This window comes from Chiloscyllium plagiosum, unplaced genomic scaffold (assembly GCF_037043375.1).
Source record: "Chiloscyllium plagiosum isolate Xiang-an unplaced genomic scaffold, Cpla_swu_hap1 HiC_scaffold_27, whole genome shotgun sequence".
NCBI lineage: Eukaryota > Metazoa > Chordata > Chondrichthyes > Orectolobiformes > Hemiscylliidae > Chiloscyllium > Chiloscyllium plagiosum.
Genome location: NW_028270165.1, coordinates 15,670,514 through 15,689,206, shown reverse-complemented (window position 1 = coordinate 15,689,206; position 18,693 = coordinate 15,670,514). Strand labels below are relative to the sequence as shown.

The 18,693-nt window shown below is 46.5% G+C and overlaps 1 long non-coding RNA gene across 2 annotated transcripts; it reads left to right on the top strand.

The window, feature by feature from the left end:
* The first annotated feature begins 268 nt into the window (after window positions 1–268).
* Window positions 269–18,693, top strand: LOC148143222 (uncharacterized). 2 transcript variants are annotated; one of them, XR_015751152.1, is made up of 3 exons: window positions 269–391; window positions 8,424–8,528; window positions 18,300–18,693. It is a non-coding gene; the product is annotated as an uncharacterized LOC148143222 (long non-coding RNA). The 2 variants fall into 2 exon arrangements; XR_015751151.1 differs by having other exon boundaries at window positions 285–534.

The following is an 18,693-nucleotide window of genomic DNA, read 5'->3' as shown; positions in this document are numbered from 1 at the left end:
GTTCCGTTAGATGTCGGAATATCTGTTTAAATTGAGCCGTGAGCTTTCCCAATGCAGACAGGGCTCCTGGAAACGTGGCAGTGTCCCCCCTGCAGCTGCAGAGCGAGACAGGAGAGTTTGTTTTTGTGAATGAGCAGTTGTCGCGCGAGGTGGCTGTTGCTTGGTGACGGTGAGGCTCCCCCGGCCCCGCCCATCCCCCGTGCAGACGTCACGCGGGGGCGAAGGCGGTTGGGAGGAGAAGTCGCTCGAGCGGGGAAGCGGCGGGAGGGCGGCCGTTAGGAAAATGGCGCCGTGCGGCCCGGGGCTGACACCGTCACTGGGCACCGCCGCCTTCCTGGCGCAGCTGCTGTGTCACGGCCACACCGGCCGGCTATACAGCAGGCAGGAGCCGGTGAGCATTCTGGAGGCGGATGGGGTTAAGGGCCTGCTTGGGAACTCGTCGGCCGCCTGGGTGGTGGAGTTCTACTGGTCGTGGGGCGGCCCCTGTGTCAACTATGGGGCCACTTGGAAGGTACTGGGCCCGGGAGGTGAAAGGTGAGGCAGGTTGTGGGGGGACGGAGGGGAAGGAATGTGGGGCCTGTCCTGTCATAGTGACATTTTACACTCACTTTCCATCTGCTTTTACTGGCGCTTGTGCTGTTTACCCTCACTGTGTGTTTAATCCTTGTGCTGTTTCCCCCTCACTGTGTGTTTAATCCTTGTGCTGTTTGCCCCTCACTGTGTGTTTAATCCTTGTGCTGTTTGCCCCTCACTGTGTGTTTAATCCTTGTGCTGTTTGCCCTTTGCTGTTACTTGTGCAATTGCTGAGGGTAGTGTGTAAATACTAGTGAAGGAGATTATGCACCAGCATGTATATGTTCCTCAGGCATTGAAGGGGCAGGATCTGTTGAGAATGGTTGGTCAAGTGTGTGGTGTACTAAACCTTGTTAATATGGGTATTGTTATGATTTGGAGATGCTAGTGTTGGACCGGGATGTACAAAGTTAAAACTCTCACAACACCAGGTTATAGTCCAACAGGTTTAATCAGCTGATGAAGTAGCATCGCTCCGAAAGCTAGTGTGCTTCCAATTAAACCTGTTGGACTATAACCTGGTGTTGTGTGATTTTTAACTGGGTATAGTTTGTTACTTGGAAAATATACTTTTTATTATTTAGAGTCATAGAGTTGTACAGCACGGAAACAGACCCATTTGGTCCAACCTGTCCATGCCAGCCAAATATCCTAAATTAATCTAGTCACATTTGTCAGCACTTGGCTCATATCCCTCTAAACCCTTCCTATTCATAGACCCATCCAGATGCCTTTTAAATGCTGTAATTATACCGGCTTCCACTACTACCTCTGGCAATTCATTCCATACAAGCACCACCCTCTGCATGGAAACATTGCCCCTTAGGTACCTTTTATATCTTTCTGCTCTCGCCCTAAACCTATGCCCTCTAGTTGCGAACTTCACCCCAACACTGAGGAAAAGACATAAAAACATTGAGCAGCCAGACAAATGCAAAAGCAATAAAATATCGAGGCACATAGTGTAAAACAAATTATGGCTCTAATCCTTTTTGTTCTCTGAGGCATATGGACACTTAAAATTTGTCAATAACGTCAGCATTGCTACAGAGCATATTGTGTACACTCCTCAGTGTCAACAAGCAGGGCACATGTTTGCCGGTGTCACCAAAACATTGGGCATGTTCCTCGCTGTCGGCAGAAAAGGGGCGAGACCTACTTTTGATGTACAAATAAGGAGCACTGGAGGACCAGAAGGAGAGTTGTCCTCATGCCAATTGGAGCTCCCCTATTGTCTGAATGCGGAAGGTGGACCATGAGCTTCTTAAGGTCCTGCTCCTCCTCTCACACTGAATGAAGATTGAGCTTCACCTCAGACTGCAATTTCCTTCCTCTGTCCAACATCTGTGAGTACAGCACTCTCTTTTCTCACCCCCTTTTCCATTTACGTTTCATTCTGGGGTTCAATTGTTGACTTGGAGCAACTGAAAGGAATGGGAATGAATCCAGTGAGGGGATAGACTCTGGAAAAGTTAGTCCATGCCTGTGTCTCAATTGGCAAAACAGACAAGCAGGAGTCTGGAAGAATGCAGCAAGCCAGGCAGTATCAGGAGGTGGAGAAGTCGACGTTTCGAGTGTAACCCTTGTTCAGGACTGGGGGTGAGTATAGGGAGAGCTGCAGAACAAGGGTATGCTGAGGGCAGGGTGATGAAGTGGGGATAGGTGTAAATAGGTAGAGGGTACGACCTGGTTGGTGAATGTGAGGAAAGAACCTAGTTGGTGGCAGGGAGGTGGAGGGGCAGGGGCTCGGAAGGGAGGTTATTTGAAATTGGAGAACTCACTGTTGAGTCCTTCGGGCTGTGGACTGCTCAGGTGGAAGATGAGATGTTGTTCCTCCAATTTGCACTTTGGTTTGTTGTGCCAATGGATGGGGCCAAAAATGGTCATGTCAGAAAGGGAGTGGGAAGGGGAATGAAAATGGATGGTGACTGGGAGGTCTGGTCGGCCTGTGCAGACCTTGCTGCGATGCTCGGCGAACCGTTCCCCAAGTTTATGCTCGTGCTCCCCGACGTAGAGAAGGCCACAGTTGGCAAATACAGTACCCCAACGTAAAGTTACAGCCTTTGCTGTGAAATAAAGTAGAAAGGTATATTGTTTAAATGGTGATATATTGGGATGTGGAGAAAGTGAGGACTGGAAATGCTGGAGATTAGAGTCAAAAAGTGTGGTGCTGGAAAAGCGCAGTAGGTCAAGCAGCATCCGAGCAGTAGGACAGTCGAGGTTTTGGGCGCAAGCCCTTCATCAAGAGTGATGCGTGGATGTTCAGGGGGCATCAGTGTCCATCTGTGCCAGTTGTCAGACAGGTGCAGCAGGCAATGAGCAAGGCAAGTGGTGTATTAGCAAGAAGAATTAAGTTCAGAAGCGGGGATGTCTTCCTGCAGTTGGGGGGTCATTGAATATTCGAGGAGATAGTGAGGTCTGCCGATGCTGGAGATCAGAGCTGAAAATGTGCTGCTGGAACAGCGCAGCAGGTCAGGCAGCATCCAGGGAACAGGAGAATTGACGTTTGATTCCTAAAGAAGGGCTTATGCCTGAAACGTCGATTCTCCTGTTCCCTGGATGCTGCCTGACCTGCTGCGCTGTTCCAGCAACACATTTTCAGGTCATTGAATATATTCAAGGCTGAGTTCATCTGATTTTTATGTGGATGTTTATGGTGAAGGCAAGAAAATGGTCTTGAGACAAGTACAGAACCGAGTTACAGAACCATACAAGCATAGAAACAGACCCTTCAGTCCAACTAGTCCATGCTGACTATGTTCACCAACTAGGAGAAAGTGAGTCTGCAGATGCTGGAGATCAAAGTTGAAACTTTATTGCTGGAAGAAGGGCCTGTGCCCGAAACGTCGAATCTCCTGTTCCCTGGATGCTGCCTGACCTGCTGTGCTGTTCCAGCAATAAATGTTCACCAACTAAACCAGTCCCACCTGCCAGTGTTTTGTCCCATACCCTTCTGAACATTTCCTAATCATGTAATTATCCAAATGTCTTTTAAACCTTGTAACTGTACCTGCACCCACCACTTCCTCTGGATATTCAGTCCACACGTGAACCACACTCTGTATATAAAAAATATTGTGCCCTTCAAGTCTTTTTAAAATCTCTTTCTCCTCTCACATTCAAAAATTGCTCCCTCATCTTGAAACCCCCAGCCTCGGGGAAGGACACCTGTCATTCACCTCATCTCTCCCCTCATGATTTTATAAACCTTGATAAGGTCACATCTCCACCTCCTATGCTCCAGTGAAAAAAGTCCCAGCCCATCCACCTAGATGCAGGTAGATCCATATCCAGTCATGATCGGTTCAATGCTGGTCCCAATTCTCTCTCACGGTGTCCAGGACAGCAAGAGACCACAAGACATAGGAGCAAAAATTAGACCACCAGGTCTGCTCATTCCATTCAATCATCGCTGATCAGTTTCTCAATCCCATTCTTCCACTTTCAACAAAGTGAAAACGGACGGAGAGAGTGTGGGATGGAGATTTTCCGCTTCTAGGGAATAATAGAGGAAAGAGAGTTCCCTATAAATTAGAATTTTTGGGATCGGCTGATGAGCCGAGGAGTGTCAGTTGGAGTTTAATTTAGAGAAGTCTGAGGTTTGCATTTTGGTCAAGCAATCCAGGCAGAACTGATGCAGTTCGGGGAATGTTGCAAAATAAAGAGACCTTGGAGTGCAGGTTCATAGTTCCTTGAAAGTGGAGTCTCAGGTGAATAGAATTGTGAAGAAGGTGTTTGGTTTGCTTTCCTTCATTGCTCAGAGCATTCAGTATAGGAATTGGGAGGTCATGTAATACACCCTTCCCCCTCAAATGTGTGGTATCCAACTGCTTCATTGTTTCTCGTGAATACAGCCCACACCTCCCGCTACTGCCATAACATGAAAGCACTAGCTTTTGGAGTTCTGCTCTTTTATCAGGTGGTTGTGGAGAATAAGATCATGATCACAGAATTTATAGCCAAAGGAGTCCAGTGTCATGGAGTTTTGATACATTAAACAATTTAGATTAAATCTTCCTTCTTTTAGAATGGGGTTCTGTTCTTTGGTATGTTAATCCCAGAACCTGTTTTCAGTAACTTTCTCAAGAACGTAATTTAAATGCAGAGCTTTTCTATCCAAAATGTCAGGCTGACTCGACATTGGGACCCAGACAGAATTCACACCTATTGAAGGTTAGGCTGGGACTTTTTTCACTGGAGCACAGGAGGTTGAAAGGTGAAGGTGTCGGGTGCCTCATTAGCAAGTTTGCAGATGACATTCAGATTGATGGAATATCAGATAGTGAAGGGGACTGTCAGATGATACTGCAGAATATAGATTGGAGAGTTGGGAAGAGAAATGGAGTTTAATCCAGACAAATGCGAGGTGATGCATTTTGGAAGGTGCAATTCGAGAGCAAACTATACATTAAATGGGAAGGTCCTGGGGGAAATTGATGTACAGAGAGATCTGGGTGTTCAGATCTATTGTTCTCTGAAGATGGCAATGTCTGTCAGTAGAGTGGTTAAGGCAGCATACAACATGCTTTCCATCATCGGACGGAGTATTGAGTACAAGAGCTGGCAGGTCATGTTAAAGTTATATAAGATTTTGGTTCGGCCACATTTGGAATACTGCTGTACAATTCCGGTCGCCAGATTTCCCAAAGGTTGCTTTGGAGAGGGTGCAGAGGAGGTTCACCAGGATGTTGCCTGTTATGGAGAGCGCTAACTATGAGGAGAGGTTGAGTAGATTAGGAGTATTTTCATTGGAAATAAGGAGGTTGAGGAGGGGTGTTGATTGAGGCCTATAAAACCATGAGGCATGTAGACCGGGGTGGATAGGAAGAATTTTTTTTTCCCCCATAGGGGAAGACTTAATTACTAGGAGTCACGAGTTCAAAGTGAGAGGGGAAAGGTTTGAGGGAGATCTACATGGAAAATTCTTTACGCAGAGGGTGGTGGGTGCCTCATGCAGTGTAGGCAGTAGGGCTGGGATCGATAGCGTCATTTAAGATGTATCTAGACAGATACATGAATCGGCAGGGAGCAAAGGGATACAGATCCTTAGAAAATAGGCGGCAGGTTTAGATAGAGAATCTCGATCAGCATAGCCTTGGAGGGCTGAAGGGCCTGTTCCTGTGCTGTAGGGTTCTTTGTTTTCTTTATAGAGGTTTCCAAAACCATGAGGGGCATAGATAAGGTGAACGGCATGTGTCATTTCAAGATTAGGCCTCAAATTAAGGTGAGAGGAGAAAGATTTTAATAAGAGATGAGGAGCACCTTTTTTGTAAACAGTGGTTTGTGTGTGGAATAAATGTCCAGAGGAAATAGTGGATGCTGGTTGTGTAACAACATTTAAAAGACATTTGGATAAGTACATGAATAGGAAAGGTTCAGGGGGATATGGGCCAAACAGGTAGGTGGGACTAGTTTAGTTTATGAATATAGTCAGCATGGACTAGTTGGGCTGAAGGGTCTGTTTCTGTGCTGTATGACCCTTTAACTGTTCTGTACTGGTCTTAAAATCATTTTACTTGCCTTCCCCCAGAAACATCCACTTCTTTCTTGTTCTAAAATCAGACGAACTCAGCCTTGAATATATTCAATGACCCCCTAACTGGAGAGACTTCTGAACTCATTTCCTCTTGCTAATATACCACTTGCCTTGCTGATTGCTTGCTGCACCCGTCTGACAACTGGCAGTGACTGGTGTGGAAGGACGCTGAGGCCACTTTTTACATTCACACATCATTCCTGAGGAAGGGCTCATGCCTGAAACGTTGATTCTCCTGCTTCTCGGATGCTGTCTGATCTGCTGTGCTTTTCCAGTGCCACACTTTTCAACTGTCATCTCCAGCATCTGCAGTCCTCACTTTCTCCACATCCCAATATGTCACCATTTAAACAACGCACCTCCTTTCAGCGGTTATTTGTTCGTAACTGAGGCTATAACTTCACACTGTGGGACTGCATTTGCCATGTGTTTGCCAATTGAGATACAGACCTGGACCAACGTTTCCCGACTCTGTCCCCTCCCTGGATTCACTCACTTTCTTCAGTTGCTGCAAGTCAACAATTGGCTTCTCATTGGTCCATTTGAAGAAGGATTTGCGCCATTTTTGCAGACAGCGAAGAGCATGAATGGCTTTTGTTGAACCAGCATGGAAACAGACCCTTCGGTCCAACCCGTCCATGCCGACCAGATATCCCATCCCAATCTAGTCCCACCTGCCAGCATTTGGCCCATATCCCTCCAAACCCTTCCAATTCATGTACCCATCCAAATGCCTCTTAAATGTTACAATTGTACCAGCCTCCACCACTTCCTCTGGCAGCTCATTCCATACATGTACCACTTTCTGTGTGAAAAAGTTTCCCAGTAGGTCTCTTATATCTTTCCCCTCTCACCCTAAACCTATACCCTTGACTTCTGGACTCCCCCACCCCAGGGAAAAGACTTTGTCTATCTATCCTATCCATGCCCCTTTGTAGACCTCAGCTTCCGACGCTCCAGGGAAAATAGCCCCAACCTGTTTAGCCTCTCCCTATACCTCAAATCCTCCAACCCTGGCAACATCCTTGTGAATCTTTTCTGAACTCTTTCAAGTTTCACAAAATCTTTGCAATAGGAAGGAGACCAGAATTGCACACAATATTGCAACAGTGGCCTAACCAATGTCCTGTACAACCGCCACATGACCTCCCAACTTCTGTACTCAATACTCTGACCAATAAAGGAAAGCATACCAAACACCACCTTTACAGTTCTATCTATCTGCGACGCCAGTTTCAAGGAGATATGAACCTGCACTCTGAGGTGTCTTCGTTCAGCAACACTCCCTAGGACCTTACCATTAAGTGTATAAGTCCTGCTAAGATTTGCTTTCCCAAAATGCAGCACTTCACATTTATCTGAATTAAACTCCATCTGCCACTTCTCAGCCCATTGGCCAATCTGGTCAAGATCCTGTTGTAATCTGAGGTAACCCTCTTCACTGTCCACTGCACCTCCAATTTTGGTATCATCTGCAAACTTACTAACTGTACCTCTGATGCTCGCATCCAAATCATTAATGTAAATCACAAAATGTAGAGGGCCCAGCACCGATCCTTCTGGCACTCCACTGGTCACAGGCCTCCAGTCTGAAAAACAACCCTCCATCACCACCCTCTGTCTTCTACCTTTCAGCCAGTTCTGTATCCAAATGGCTAGTTCTCCCTGTATTCCATGAGATCTAATCTTGCTCATCAGTCTCCCATGGGGAACCTTGTCGAACGCCTTACTGAAGTCTATATGGATCACATCTACCGCTCTGCCCTCCTCAATCCTCTTTACTTCCTCAAAAAACTCAAAATTTGAGACATGATTTCCCACACAAAAAGCCATGTTGACTATCCCTAATCAGTCCTTGCCTTTCCAAACACATGTACCACCTGTCCCTCAGGACTCTCTCCAACAACGTGCCCGCCACCGATGTCAGGCTCACTGGCTATAGTTCCCTGGCTTGTCCTTACCACCCTTCTTAAACAGTGGCACCACGTTAGCCAACCTCCAGTCTTCTGGCACCTCACCTGACATGTGCAGTGTGCTCTATGGAGATGCTGTTCCTGATGGATTTAAAGTGTCCAAATGCCACAATTTCTTCCCCTGTCACTCGACATAACCGCGCATGCTGCTCGCTGTGTTTGATGTTCATCTTCCCTATAACCCTCATGATTTTATAAATCTCAAATGAGGTCACCCCTCAACCTCCTGTGCTCCAGTGAAGAGTGTCTCAGCCTCTCCTTACAGCTCAAACCCTCCAGTCCTGGCAACATCCTGGTAAATCTTTACTGAACCCTTTCTAATAGAATTCTTCCTATTACAGGGCCACCAGAAGCGTTCTCAGTACTCTACAAGTGGCTTCACCAACATCCTGTACAACTTCAACATTATGTCCCAGCTCCTTTATTCAATGGTGTGAACAATTAAGGTAAGTGTGCTGAATGCCTTCTGAAGCTTCCTTCCAACCAGTGATGCAACTTTCAAAGAAGTATATATCTGAACCCCCCCGCCCCCCACCATATCCCTCTGTACAAGCCCTGCCCTTCCTTATTTTGGCAAAATGCAACCCCTCACCTTTTATCTATACACATGTTCTCTCTCAGACATACACACATACACGCCCCCCCCAACACACACACCCTTTCACAGGCTTCTCCTCCATCACAGTCACTTTACCAAGCATGTGCGCACATACACTCTTACACACACTCTCATGCTGCACACATACATATAACAATGTGGTGCATTTGCAGAATTATATTTGCAGATATATTCAAACGCACAATATGCAGGTAGTCAATCCACGTAATATTTTATAAATTCCTAGTTTGGAAATAGAACCAGTCCGATTTAAGATTGGGATACTCTCACACCTTTCATGCATTGTCTGGACTGAGATATCACCTGTTTTTTAAAAAGACCTTAAGTGATCTTGAGAATATGACTTAATAGTAGTACTGCGATGTACACATTAATGAACTAAAACCTGCAACCCATTCTAAAAGATGAAAGATTTAACAGCAATCTACGTTTGTCAATATATCATCAGTTGAATGACACTGATCTTTTGCTCTTAACTCTGTGTCTTATGATCCTGCTCCACAGTTACCCGATGAAGGAGCAGCACTCCGAAAGCTGGTGCTTCCAAATAAACCTGTTGGACTATAACCTGGTGTTGTGATTTTTAAACCGTGTCCAACCTAGTCCAACAGCAGCACCTCCACCTCCTTTCTAGTGAACACAGCCCATACTTCCCAGTGCTGCCAGTAAACTGCCGATGAAACGATGCACTCCTGAAAAATTTATAGTATCTAACGAAACCAGCTACTCATTCACTGCTCCATCTAATACACAACATTGGAAACTTAGTGCAGAAGGCTGCAAGAAATGAGCAGCTTTAAAACAAAAACCGCTTGGAGCTTTCGATGAGAGCCTGAGCCCAGCCCAGCAGTACGTTCTGGTTACCTTTATTTTGTGTCCCAACATGGTTACAGCTTCAGATCCCCCACCCCTCCCCCAGCAAAAAGGGCAGAGAAAGAGTAGCTGTTTTTTAGACAACTCCACAACAGGGGAGAGGAGCAAAGGGCGGGGCAAGGCCAACAGCAGGCCCCCACACTACGCCTGCATTGCCTTGCACAGTTTACAAAAATCCCTTCCCCTTCAGAGACTCCCCACAGTGTGGGAGCAGGCCAACTGGCCCAAAGACTACACACCGATCCTCCGAAAGGTAACCCACCCACACAATTCCCCTATTGCTCAACATTTACCCCTGACTAATGCACCTAACCTGCACATCCCTGGGCACTATCTGAACCTGGACAAAGTTAAAAATCTCACAACACCAGGCTAAGTCCGACAGTTTATTTGGAAACACGAGCTTCGGAGCACTGCTTCTTCATCAGGTGATTGTGGACAATAAGATCATATGGCACAGAATTGATAGGAAAACATTACCGTGCCCTGCCACTGAACTGATATATTGAACAAACCTGGATTGTAAAGTCTTTCATATTTTAGAATAGGTTGCAGCAATCATTAATTAGATTACTTACAATGTGGAAACAGACCCTTCGGTCCAACAAGTCCACACTGCCCCGCCGAAGCGCAACCCACCCATACCCCCTACATTTACCCTTTACCTAACACTACGGGCAATTTAGCATGGCCAATTCACCTGACCTGCACATCTTTGGACTGTGGGAGGAAACCAGAGCACCCGGAGGAAACCCACGCAGACACGGGGAGAACGTGCAAACTCCACACAGTCAGTCGCCTGAGGCGGGAATTGAACCCAGGTCTCTGGAGCTGTGAGGCAGCAGTGCTAACCACTGTGCCACCGTGCCGCCCACTAAACAAAAACAAACATTGCATAGGGCTTTCTGATAGGAAGGAAACCAGAATTGCATGCAATATTCCAACTGTACAGCTGTAACATGACCTCCTGTACTCAATACTCTGACCAATAAAGGAAAGCATACCAAATGCCATCTGCACTATCCTATTGACCTGCGACTTTCATAGAGCTGTGAACCTGCACTCCAAGGTCTCTGTTCAGCAACACTCCCTCGGACCTTACCATTAAGTGTACAAGTCCTTCTAAGATTTGCTTTCCCAAAATGCAGCACCTCACATTTACCTAAATTAGATTCCACTTGCCACTTCTCAGCCCATTGGCCCATCTGATCAAGATCCCATTGTAATCTGAGGTAACCTCCTTCGTTGTCCACAACACCTCCAATTTTGGTGTCATCAGCAAACTTACTTACTATACCACTTATGCTCACATCCAAAAGGTAGTGGGCCCATTATCTATTTTCAAAGTGGAATTTACAATATATTACATGTATTGACTGCCTGCAGATTGTGCAGTCTTTGAGCAAAGTAGAATGTATTTGCAAACATCATGCTACAAAGACAAACTCCCACCATGGATGATCTATCATGTGTGCATGAGATAGAGAAACAGTCCATGTCCGTGCTGTATATCTCTGTCTATTTGATAACAGATGCTTTATTCCTGTTGGTGTAAATGTTGTTGTAATTCATAGCTGGGTACTAATAGATGTAAGGGTGACAGAATTCCTCAAGTAGGGCACTGTAAGATTCCTGGGAGACCCCTATTCCTGGTTTACTTTCTCATGAACAAACATTAAGCACGTGCGCCTATTTATGATTTTTGTTTCATTTTTTCTTGTTTGATTCCCTGCTATGACTGCACCTTGTATCAGGATGGTTGACAGGCTGGGAGATTGTGGGTTGGGTCTTGATTGAATATTTTATCGTTCCAGAAGTTATAAAAGGCGGGGTCAAAGCTTTAACAGAAATCCAGCAGAGCTGAGAACAGACCGACATCTTAGTCTGTGGGAACAGGAGGATCAACACAGGACAGAAATCAGGGCCTGAAATCTGAGCTGACACCAGACCATCCTGTGATCAGTGCTTTGATTAGCAGCATCCTTCTACATCAGTCAATGCCAGTTGTCAGACAGGTGCAGCAAGGCAAGTGGTATATTAACAAGCTGAACTGAGATTAGAAGTGGGGATGTCTTCCTGCAGTTAGGGGGTCATTGAATATATTCAAGGCTGAGTTCATCTGATTTTTGACCAATAAAGTGTGGATTTCTTTGTGCGCAAGAGGGTTTTTTTTATTTTGAATGGTTTATGTGTTGGATGCAGGTACAGTATCCACGTTGAAGGTGGAAGGCAAGAAAATGGTTTTAAGACCACGACAGAACAGTTACGTTAGACAGCACAGAAACGGACCCTTCAGTCCAACTATTCCATGCTGTCTATGTTCTCCAACTAAACTAGTGCCACTTGCCAGTGTTTGGCCCATATCCCTCCGCACCGTGCCTCTTCATATACTTATCCAAATGTCTTTTAAACGTTGCATCTGAATGTGCATCCACCATTTCCTCTTTACATTCACTCCACACGTGAAACACTCTGTTTATAAACAAACTTTTCCTGATTCTGTCCGCTCCGTGAATTCATTCCCTTTCCTTTCGGTTGCTGCAAGTCGTAAATTGAAGCCCAGAATGAAAAACATGGAAAAGGAGTTGTGAAGAGAGTACCATACACTCAGATGGTTGACAGAATAAGGAGGTTACAGTCTGGAGCAAACTCAATCTTCATTCAGAGGGAGCAGCAGCAGCTTCCGAAGCTCATGTTCCGACGTCTGCATTCAGACAATGGGAAGGCTCTGATTGGCATGAGGACCAGTCACCTTCCGGTCCTCCAGGGCTCCTGACTGGCCTCTTTCACTACCCTGTGTCCCAATGATGCAACTTTCAAAGAACTATGTACCTGATTTGGAGATGCCGCTGTTGGACTGGGGTGTGCGAAGTTAAATTTCACACAATACCAAGTGATACTCTAACAAGCTTATTTGTAAGCACTAGCATTTGGAGCACTGCTCTTTCATCAGGTGGTTGTGTCTTATGATCCTGTTCCACAAACACCCAATGAAGAAGCTCGTGCTTCCAAATAAGCCAGTTGGACGATAACCTGGTGTTGAGTTTTAACTTTATCCACCCCAGTCCAACACCGGCACCTCCACATCATGTCACCTCCACATCATGTCTAGTGAACCAAGCACACACTTCTCCGTGCTGCCAGGAAACTACAATGCTGATGACATTGCACTCCTGAAAATTTTACAATTTATAACAATGCTGGCTACTCATTCACTGCTGCAACTGATACACAACATTGGAAACATAGTACAGGAGACTGTCAGAAATGAGCACAGCAGGTCAGGCAGCATCTGAGGAGCAGGAACATCAACGTTTCTGGCAAAAACCTGAGGAAGGGCTTTTGCCCGAAATGTCAATTTCCCTGGTCCTCGCATGCTGCCTGACCTGCAGTGCTTTGCCAGCACCACTCTAATCTTGACTCTGATCTCCAGCATCAGCAGTTCTCACTTTCACATGTAAAATGAGCAGTTTTAAAACAAAAACCTGTTGCAGTTTAAAGCTCTCAGTGAGAGTCTGAGCTCAGTGTGAAGTTCAGGTAATCTTTATTGTGACCCAACTTTGTTACAGCTTCAGAATCTCCCAGCAGAAAGGCGTAGAAAAAGTAGCAATTTTTAAAAAATCGCTCAAGGTCAAAGTGCAACCCCTCACTTTCTTCATTATTGGTCACCACTGAGTCGTCCCTTTGTAACTGCATCCTTGGTACAGCCTTAACCTGGAGGAAGTATTGCCTCACTCAGCAATTTCAACCTGTATTCCAATCAAGTTGGATGAGCAGCGTAGAGTCCACCAGACTGTTGTGGGGCTGGAGTCACGTGTAGGCCAGACCGGGTAAAGGATGCAGCTTGGACGACTGCTCTAATAACTGCTCAAGTCTTCCCTAAAAAAGAACTGAGTGAATCAGATGGGGTTTTCTTCCACCCCCACCCCACCGACAATGGTTTCACCGTTAGATTCTGAACTCCAGATTTCTGACCAAATTCGAATTCCACCATCTGTCGCGGTGGGAATCGAACTCGGGAGCCACTGGAACTGGGTTGATAGTCCAGTTAATAAACGCACTCGGCCGTCATTCTTTCAATCCCCTGCAATGCCACATGATCCCGCTGGTGGCTCCGCAGCTGGGAGGAGCAGTTGAAGGCCTCTCCCCTGCGTGGACTCACGGTGCCTCAGCAGGGCAGAGGCCTGGAAAAAGGCCAACCCCACACTGTGTAGGGGAACGGCCTCTTCCCCCGTGTGGACCCACTGGTGGATCAGCAAGAAGGAAGCCTGGGTAAAGGCCTACCCGCACTTTGGGCAGCTGAAGGGCCTCTTCCCCTGCGTGGACCCGTTGGTGCCTCAACAGGTTGGAGGATTCACGGAATGTCTTTCTGCACTCGGGGCAGCTGAAGGGCCTCTCCCCCGTGTGGACCCACCGGTGCCTCAGCAGGGCAGAGGCCTGGGTAAAGGCCTTCCCGCACTCAGGGCAGCTGATTCCCTGCTGTGACTACACTGTGCCTGGATTGTTGACTGGCTGGGAGATTGTGGATTGAGGCTTGATTGACTGAATGTTTGTTTAACCCAGAAGGTGTAGAAGGGGGGGTTCAGAGCTTCAACAGACATCCAGCAGAGCTGAGAACAGACAGACATCCACATGCCTTTTAAATGTTGTAATTGTGCCAGCCTCTACCACTTCCTCTGGCAGTTCGTTCCATACATGCACCACCCTCTGAAGTGGTTGCCCCTCCAATCTCTTAAATCATTCCACTCTCACCTCAAACATATGCCTTCTAATTTTGGACTGCCATACCCTGGGGAAAAGACCTTAGGGTTTCCCCTCTATCCATGGCCCTTACAAAGGTCTATAAGTTTACCCCTCAGCCTCGGATGCTCCATGGAAAATGCCCCTGGCCTATTCTTTTCTGACCCCTTTCAAAGTTTCATAACATCTTTCCTACAGCAGGGAGACCAGACCTAACTGCAGGATTCCAAAAGTGGCTTAACCAACATCCTGGACAGCCACAACATGACCTCCCAACTCATCTACTCCATGCTCTGACCAACAAAGGCTATCCTGTCTACCTGAGAACTATGGAACCTGCACTCCAAGGACTCTTTGTTCTGCAACATTCCCCCTAACTGTGTCAGTCCTGCCTGGATTGCTTGACCAAAATGCAACAACTCACATTTCTCCAAATTAAATTCCATTTACCACTCTTTGGCCCATCCGATCAATTCTAATTTATAGCGAACTCACTTTTCTCTCTCATTCCCTCGAAGCTGAAAATCTCCATCCCACACACACTCCCTCCATTCTCACTTTGCTGACCCTAATCCCTGCTGTACCTCATCCTGAAGGGTCTGGTTCATGCTGATTAACAGGCCCGCACTCGGGGGGAGGGGGGGGGTGTGTCTAATTGAAACATACATAATCTTCAAAGCCCAGACAGAGTGGACATTGCGAAGATGTTTCCATTGGTAGGACAGACTCGGGCCAGAGGGCACAGCCTTAGAGTAAATGGAAGACCTTTTAGAACGGAGAAACTTCTTCAGCCAGAGAGCGGTGAATCTGTGGAATCTATTTCCACAGAAGGCTGTGCAGGCTAGGTCACTGAGGATATTTAAAACTGAGACAGATAGGTTCTTGAGTATCAAGGGGATCAAAGGTTGCGGGGAGAATGGGGCAGGTGGGACTAGTTTAGTTTGTGAACACAGTCAGCATGGTCTAGTTGGATTGAAGGGTCTGTTTGTGCTCTCTGGCTCTGTAACTGTTCTAAACTGGTCTTGAAACCATTTTGATGCCTTCCTCTTGTTCAAAAATCCAATTAAGATCATGGCTAATCTATTCACCATCTGAGATCATCCTCCCTGCATTGTCCCAACTACCCTTAATTCCCCCACCATTGCAAAAACCCATCCAATTGTGTCTTGAATATACTTAATGAAGCTGCCTCTACTGCTTCCTGGGGCAGAGAATTCCATAGATACACTACACTCTAGGAAAAGCAGTTCCTCCTCAGCTCTGTCCTAAATTTACTCCTCCTAATCTTGAGCCTGGTTTCATTCACCAGCAGAAATGACTCAATAAGTAGAGTTTCATCCTCACAGTGCAATGAATTCCCACTTTGCACCAAAACCTCGGATTTACTCACTCACTCAGTTGCTGTCTCACAAATGCAAGATTTCATTGTACCTTCTACTCCCATTAAGGGCAAAACATCTTTGAAAAGTCCTCAGAAGCACTTCTGCTCTCACCGAAGATGATTAGAGTCATACAGCACAGAAACAGACCCTTTGTCCATCCACATTAAGGGCAAAGCATCTTTGAAAGCTGCTCTGAAACTCCAGCCTTCACAATCACACTTCTGCTCTCACTGAAGATGATTAGAGTTATATAGAACCGAATCAGACCCTTTGTCCATCCACACATCATTCCTGATGAAGTGCTCGGGACCGAAATGTCGACTCTCCTGGTCCTCAGATGCTGCCTGACTTACCACCTTTTTCAGCACCACACTGACTCTCATCTCCAACATCTGCGGTTCTCACTTTCTCCACATCCCAAAGTATCACCATTTAAACAATACATCTCCTTCCTGCTTTTTTGTTTCATAGCAAAGACTATAACTTCACATTGAGATACTGCATTTGCCACGTGTTTGTAAATTGTGGTCTTCTCGACTTCCGGGAGACTGAGCATAAACTTGGGGAACGGATTGGCGAGCATCACAGCTGGGTCCGCAGAGGCTGACCAGACCTCCCAGTCACCATCGATTTTAATTCCCCTTCCCACTCCCTTTCTGACAAGAACATCTTAGGCTTCCTCTATTGCCACAACGAACCAAACCGCAAATTAGGGAACAACACCCCATCTTCCGCCCGGGCAGACTACAGCCTGCAGGACCCAACATCGAGTACTCCAATTTCAAATAACCTCCCTTTCCATCACCCGACTCCCTTCTCAGCCCATTGCCCCTCACTACCACTCCTTCCTGCCACCAACCTGATTTCTTCCACCCAATGATTTATCTGACTGATTCTTCACCTATCCCCACTTTAGCCCCGGTCCTGGCACCCATCCCCAGTCCTGACGAAGGGTTACACCCGAAATATCGACTTCTACACCTCGTGATGCTGCCTGATTTGCTGTGCCCTTCCAGCCTCCTGTCTGTCTATTTTGCCAATTGAGACACAGACCTTTTCCATAGTCCGTCCCCTCCCTGGGTTCAATCCCTTTCCTTTCAGTTGCTGTAAGTGAACAATTGAACTCCAGAAAGAAATAGAAATGGCAAAGGGGGCGAGAAAAGAGAGTGCTGTACTCACAGATCTTAGACAGAGGAAAGAATTTGCAGTCTGGGTGAAGCTCAATGTTGATTCAGAAAGAGGAGCAGGAGTAGCAGCTTCAGAAATTCATGGTCCAACTTCCGCATTCAGACAATGGGGTGGCTCTGATTGGCAGGAGGACCAGTTTTGTTTTGGTCCTCCACGGTTCCCTATTGGACCATCAAAGGAAGGTCGCGCGCCATTTTTTGCGGAAAGCGATGAGCATGCCCAGTGTTTGATTGACACCGGTGGGCATGTGCACTGCGTTACTGACACCGGGAAACATGCGCAGTATGCTCACTAGGGATGCTGGTGTTCCTGTCAGATTTTAAGAGTCCAAATGCCAATAGGACAAAAAAGGGGTCGAGCTACAATTTGTTTTTCCCTGTGATTCGACATTGTATTGTTTTTGCATTCTGTCTGGCTGCTCAACTTTGGTATGTCTTTTCCCCACGTTGCGCGAGTCCAGAACTGGAGGGCATGGGTTTAGGGTGAGAGGGGAAAGATTTCTGAGGGGCAACCTTTTTGCACAGAACGCTGGTGGGGGTCAGCCAGAGGAAGTGGTGGAGGCCAGTACAATGATAATATTTAAAATGCATCTGGATGGGGATATGAATAGGACAGATTCAGAGGGATAAGGGGCCAAATGCTGGCAAATGGGTCACTAGATTAATTTAGGATATCTGGTCGGCATAGACCGAAGGGTATGTTTCTGTGCTCTGTGACGCTATTTCTAGATAGTTGGAACCAACTTCACAAGACTAGGACTAGGCCATTCACCCTTTACAGTCAAGATCAGAGTGGTGTTGGAAATCACAGCAGGTCAGGCAGCATCCAAGGAGCAGAAAATCGATGTTTCAGGCAAAAGCCTCGAATGCTGCTTGACCGGCTGTGCTTTTCCAGCACCACTCTAATCTTGACTCTAATCTCCTGCGTCTGCAGTGCTCATTTTCGCCCATTCACCCCTTCCAGCCTGTCCTGAGCGGTGGCCTGACTGCGTTTATTTCAGTGAAAGAATCAGACAGATTTCAGCAGCTCTTTTAAAAAACTTGAACACGCTTTCTGGCTTTAGCGATGTTTCTGAAGATATCATTTTAGGTTTAGGGTGTAGGTTTGATATCCAGACGTTTCATCACCTGGCTAGGTAACATCTTCAGTGGCGACGCCAAGTGAAGCGAAGCTGTTGTCTCCTGCTTTCTATTTATTTCTTTCTCCTGGATGGGGTTCCTGGGGTTTGTGGTGATGTCATTTCCTGTTCGTTTTCTGAGAGGCTGATAGATGGTATCTCAGTCTATGTGTTTGTTTATGGCGTTGAGGTTGGAGTGCCAGGCCTCTAGGAATTCTCTGGCAAGTCTTTGCTTAGCCTGCCCCAGGATAGATGTGTTGTCCCAGTCGAAATGATGTTTTTTTTCATCCATGTGTAGGGCTACGAGGCCTGGCACTCCAAGCACAACACCATAAACAAACACACAGATCTACATGCCATCTATCAACCCCTCAGAAAACGAACAGGAAATGACATCACCACATACCCCAGGAACCCCATCCAGGAGAAAGATATAAATAGAAAGCAGGAGACACAGCTTCGCTTCACTTGGAGGTCGCCACTGATGATGTTACCTCGCCAGGTGATGAAATGTCTGGATATCAAACCTACAGCCCAGCGAGCAAACCTACACCCTAAACCTCAACCTGAGCTACAAACCTTGCAAAAATCATTTTAGGTATTCTCAATTTTGAAGATCAGCCATTTATCACCCCTCCCAACTCCCAGGTAGAGTCATTACTATCCATTATCTCTCTCTCTCTCTCTCTCTC